This window comes from Cyprinus carpio, chromosome B4, assembly GCF_018340385.1.
Source record: "Cyprinus carpio isolate SPL01 chromosome B4, ASM1834038v1, whole genome shotgun sequence".
Classification (NCBI taxonomy): domain Eukaryota; kingdom Metazoa; phylum Chordata; class Actinopteri; order Cypriniformes; family Cyprinidae; genus Cyprinus; species Cyprinus carpio.
The window spans coordinates 26,114,638-26,120,074 of NC_056600.1; positions in this window are offsets into that span (position 1 = coordinate 26,114,638).

The window sequence follows — 5,437 nt, forward strand, 5'->3', positions numbered from 1 at the left end:
AGGGTTAAAAATTTACACTGATTCAAAGTATGCCCTGGGGGATGGTACAAATTGACTTTTGCCTAAAACATGGAAGGCTGCAGAGATTTCAAAACTGCAAGATGGGTAAAACCAATCGCACATTCAAATCTGTCGGACGTTAACAAAGAGTACAGCTGACCCTCCCGAGCTAGCCAAAAAAGTAAGGGGTCACACAATGGCGAGGAAGAACAGGCTGTAGCAAGTGAGAAAAGCAGATGAAGTGCAAAAGAAGCAGCTAAGCCTCAAAAGTCAATCACCTTTGATATGGAACAATTCAGGTACTATGATCGTGCCTATACAAATGTCCTGACATAGACTTAAGAGTCTTTGCAAAGAGTCAACCTACCACAATGATCTAGAGCACTGGATGTAAACATAACTGTGCGCTCATAAAGATTGGACTTCTGAGAATGAGAAGTGAGAATAGCTCTCACCCCCAAATTAGGCTAGTAATCTAATTAACACTCCGTCCGGACGTCGACAATACAAGCTGTGCAAAAGATAGTACACAAACGAAATGTTAAGGGTCGCAAAAGAGAGGAAAAAAAATGTGTAAGAAAAGTAGAGAGTGGAAGATAGATTGGGGGCGACGAGGAAAAAATGGGAGGAGAGTTTGGAAGGGAGGCAACGGGTAAGGAAAAGCAAGGAAGGGGGGGCGGAGGGGGAGAAGAGGACTCAGGCTAGTTACGGTCTGATGACGCGACTGATATTATTGGAGACCGTCACAGAGTGCACGACTGTGGACACAGAGAATTATGAACTGGAGCAAGGGGGGGTGGAAATCCGGCAATACGCGCGAACCTTGGAGAACCCCGTGGAGACGGGTTGAGAGAGGGAAAAAGACGTGGACAAAGTGAGCTGTATGCGGACGTCAAAATGACGCTGGCTGGGGGCAGTCCGAGGAGCACATCAAAGTATAGAAATACGAACAATAAAATACGTGCAAGAGGGAGCATGGTGAAATTGTGAGGAGGGTGATTTCACGAGGAGAGCTAGTAGGAGACAAATTGGGGGGGGCCCGTGGAAAGGAGAAGTCGAGCGCTCAATGAAAAAGGGGGGGGAAAGAAGTGGATATGGGTGTGAACGAGACCATGACTGGGGTGCTCTTATACTAGTCTAATGTGGTACTGTATAGATGGTGTAGATTGCATGAACCTTAAGTTTGCTCGAGTATGACAATGCTTACCATGACATGGCGCAGAAGGAAGATGTCTAAAAGCAGGGGAGTAGAAAGAGAACTTGTTCTGGTAAAGCTAAACTATGGGACCGTTGAAAAATATGCGCTACTGAATGTGTGAGGTGGAGCATAAGGAGAGCGCGTACGCGATAAGGCGCACCTACACGATTGGGGAGAGTGTAGAAGAGAGAGAATGGGGGAAAGGATGCAGATGGGTTCAACAAAGGCGTTGGGAAATCGTCTGCTTCCTGCATCTGTATAAGTTTAATGTACAAACAGCTACTATGCTACAAGATACTTACTCTAGACATTAGCAGTTGTGGGCCACCTGACATCAATCCATCCACAGTCCTTCGCAAATTGGAAAGACTAACACAACAGTTTATCGAGGCTTACTAGGAAGCATCAATTGATACGGGAAGAATGGGTAGATTTGCCTACCTGCCCGTATTGGAAGAAAGAATACTCATCTTCACCACGAAATTTTCACCATTTGAAATACTAATGGGAAGACCTTTTCCCACCCCATGGGTTAAGGGTCGCTCAGGTTTTACTTCCTTAGTGATCTGAGGTGATGCAGGATGATTACGTACGTCCCTCTTGAGAAGCTTAATTCCATAATGGCTGACGTTTCTTTGTGTCTCCCTCGCGCCCTCAGAACACCCTACCTCCTCCTTTGTTCCAGGCCGAGTGTGCTTAATCAAGAGCCTGAAGCCTGACCGAATGTGGGAGAACCAGATATCTTGGACCAGCCCCTGTATCGAGTACCCGGACGGGAGTACTGACACACTATCAACCACAGTGGATGCCACTCTTCAAGATTGAGTATTATTCTACAGAGAGGCAGCAAGCCCAATTTAAAATAGAATCTCGACGGGGATTCTCCTGCTTTGATAATCAGGGAGACGAGGTGCTGATGACACAAGGGGGAACTACCTCTATAGTGAGGTGTGGGTTGCCAAAGCAAAGAAGATAGATTGCCCTTGAGTCAAAACAGTGCTAACCTCCTTACACCACGCCGTTACCAGTACGGGCTAAGTCTATTGCGGTACTACCCCATTAGAGTTTTTACTCCGCGTACATAGCAGCAGCAGTTGCCGAATTTTGATGAGAACATTGTCCATGCTTTACTAGCTTCATTGAACACAACCTACCCTACACACATATACGGCCAAAGAGAGTATTTCCAATAGAACCCCATTTTTGGTTGTTTACTGTAAAATACGGAGTTTTCGAAGCATATAGAAGTGAAGTATATTGGGATCCTGAAAATGAAATGATCTAATTTCCTTATTTGAGGTAGTTAAGAGAATGACGGGTGGCGCAGGGACAAACCTGTATTACTGCGACTAAGTGCCATTAAGTACTTTTAGGATTCCTGCTTCAAGTTTAATTTCAGGGAGAGTTTACTAAAATAGATACAGATCCACCAGCATGTTGGATAACAGGCATGGGGCGATTCTAGTTAAAAACCGAGCCGAGAATAGCCAAGAGACCTCCAAATACTGCTTTAGTCAATATGAGTAGGCCAAAAAGAGGGTACACCAGAGTGGGTGCTAAATCCTTTATAAGATGAATACAAAGCGCGAAATCATTATATGGAAGCACATTATACGTTCTACTATTTCAGAAGAATAGGAGAGAATTCAAAACCGTGGCACCCATTCAAGATTGCCTGGTAATGGGTTGAATAAGGGGATACCACATGTGTCTGAGTGACAATAGCTGCAATAATTGTCTCCGTGATTTTCTTAAGGGAAGTAGAGAAATTAAGACAGAGACTGACTCCAACCCACGAACGGGGAACTATCACACTCAAAGGGAAGTCTCCCTCATGACAATACATTGTATACTTACTCTCGAACATGAAAGGATGAGTTTTATACACTGTGATCCTATAGCTGTAAAGTGTATGACCAATGATGAATCTGAAAGAATATTAGAAACTTGTATGTTACTGAATTTTTATTTATTCTGTTCAGAAGTTTGTAGTTGGTCTGATGTTAAAGCTTACTATGGCACACGAGCATGGATGAGTTGATAAGAAAGATGCAGAATAGACATAGTAAAGAAGAGCATCAGGAATGATTTGGAGAGTGTGGAGTAGGGATAATCAATTCTTATTCAATATACCATAGCCTAGGTATAGTCACGACACTGGAGGATATTCTGCCATAGGTCCATACTAGGAGCAGATTTTATCAGAGTGTTCAGATTACGGTTATTGGATATGAAGAAGCACTATCTATTGAAAGGAAATTTCTGATCTATCTCCAACCTTGTATTGATTTATCCACGGATGCATCTGAAACAGATGTCGAGCGTGATTATGAGTTCATGATCAATGTTCTATGTATTAGGAATTTTAGCACAGCAAAGCCAAATGTGGAAGGGAATGATGCATTTGCACTGGCATTGTTCCAAAGAGGAACTCTGAAAGAGGAATAGAAGTATAATGTGGGTATGTTTCATTTACATTCAGCATGGAAAACACATCCCGTACTTCAATATGGTTTGCCTGAAGGCTAGATGTATATACCACCCAGATTTCCTAAGAGTTCTACGATGCGAAATTATCTAAATCAAATAGGCCTTATTGTTTTCCTCGTTCAAGATTTATAAATTGTTCATATGAGAAAACTACTGCCTTTACAAAGGACCAGTTTTTCATGATACAGGTCACATTTCGCAGATTTGTGTTATGGTGTTCCAACTTCAATTGAAACATTAATGTGGGAATGTCCAACATGTCATGAGGAATGTTCCCTAAACTCTAATTCAAACACTGTAGAAGGGAAGATTATTAATTGTACTATTCAGTATGAGAAATCAAAACTGTTGATAATTATGGTTCATTGTCCATTTTCCTATTTGGATAGTGGCCCCATGTATAAGTTGGACCTGTGGGGAATGGGCTTACTATCATTATAGATGAAGGATAGTGGCGTGGATGTTGCTACCCAGCTCTGCTCTCTACAGGAACTACAGGTTTCTAACAAGGAAAGACATTGATACTTGTGGGAAACACGAGTAAAGCATACTAGATAGACCAGAAGCGAGATTATTCAGAGTATCACCTGAATCGTTATAACTGGTTTACAAGATAGCTAGTCCTTGGAACATCACTTCCTATTTGGTAAAATGTAGGATGGTCTTAGCTATTTTCTTTCCAGGAGTAGGAACTGCAGTTTTCCTTGAAATAAGCTTAATGGTTTAAGCCTGGGAGGTGTTTGGTCATTAGAAAAATGATACTGCTCACGCTTTTTAGGATGTAACTTACGAAGAGTTTAAAGAAGATGAGAGTAGCAGTTGTCCAACAGAACTAGTGAGTGATCTTCTTAAACCTCGCAACCAAGGATGAGTGGTAAAATGTTAGGAGTGTCATGTTTGTTTATATAGTCACAGATAACTCAGACAACATAACAAATAGTGTGGATCACATTAAGAGAATCCATCCCTGACCCAAAAGAGGGCTGATGTGGCCTCAATAGGTTTGGAATTGCTTGGAAAGGTGGCCCTGATGGGGTGGATGGGGAACTTGGATTTTGCATACTGTGCGTACCAATTGTTTGCTATTATATGTTGATTTTAGGTTCTGATAGTCACCCCTGTTGTGATTTGTGGAGGCATGTATTAGTAGGTTCTATTAGGCATTCTATTTCAGCAATCACTACAGGGGTAGGCGTATCAAGCGATGATGCGAGTAACCAATCCGGTCTTGCCCAATTGACACAGATGCAAACAAATGGAGATGCATGTGATGTTGACACAGATAGGTTGAATCTGAACTGATACTTATGTAGGGAAGATTAGTCACACATATGAGTTACATTCTCGCCTAAGGAGGTAGGAATAAGTATGAAATATCAAAAGTAAATGATTTTACGGATTTTAACTGATTTCTATTTTCCTCTGAGTTTTTTATGTTCCGATTCTCTATCATTGTGTCTACCAATATAAGTTTTTATACCTACTGAAAGGATGATTTCAACATGATCTTATATCTACAAAATGTGATGTTTTATTAAGATGAGGCCACAATACTGTGTCACGTTAAGTAGACATGTGCTTTGACTGTCTTAAAGTGGCATGTGTGAGATTCTGGATGAACCCGTCTTGTATCCTGTATTTTGTTCTAGGGATTTGGGCCATTTTGCTCTAAAGAGATAGTGGCCAAATTTGCGGAACCATTGACATTTGACTGCTCATGTGGGAGGGGGGGGGGGGGGGCAGAGTGAG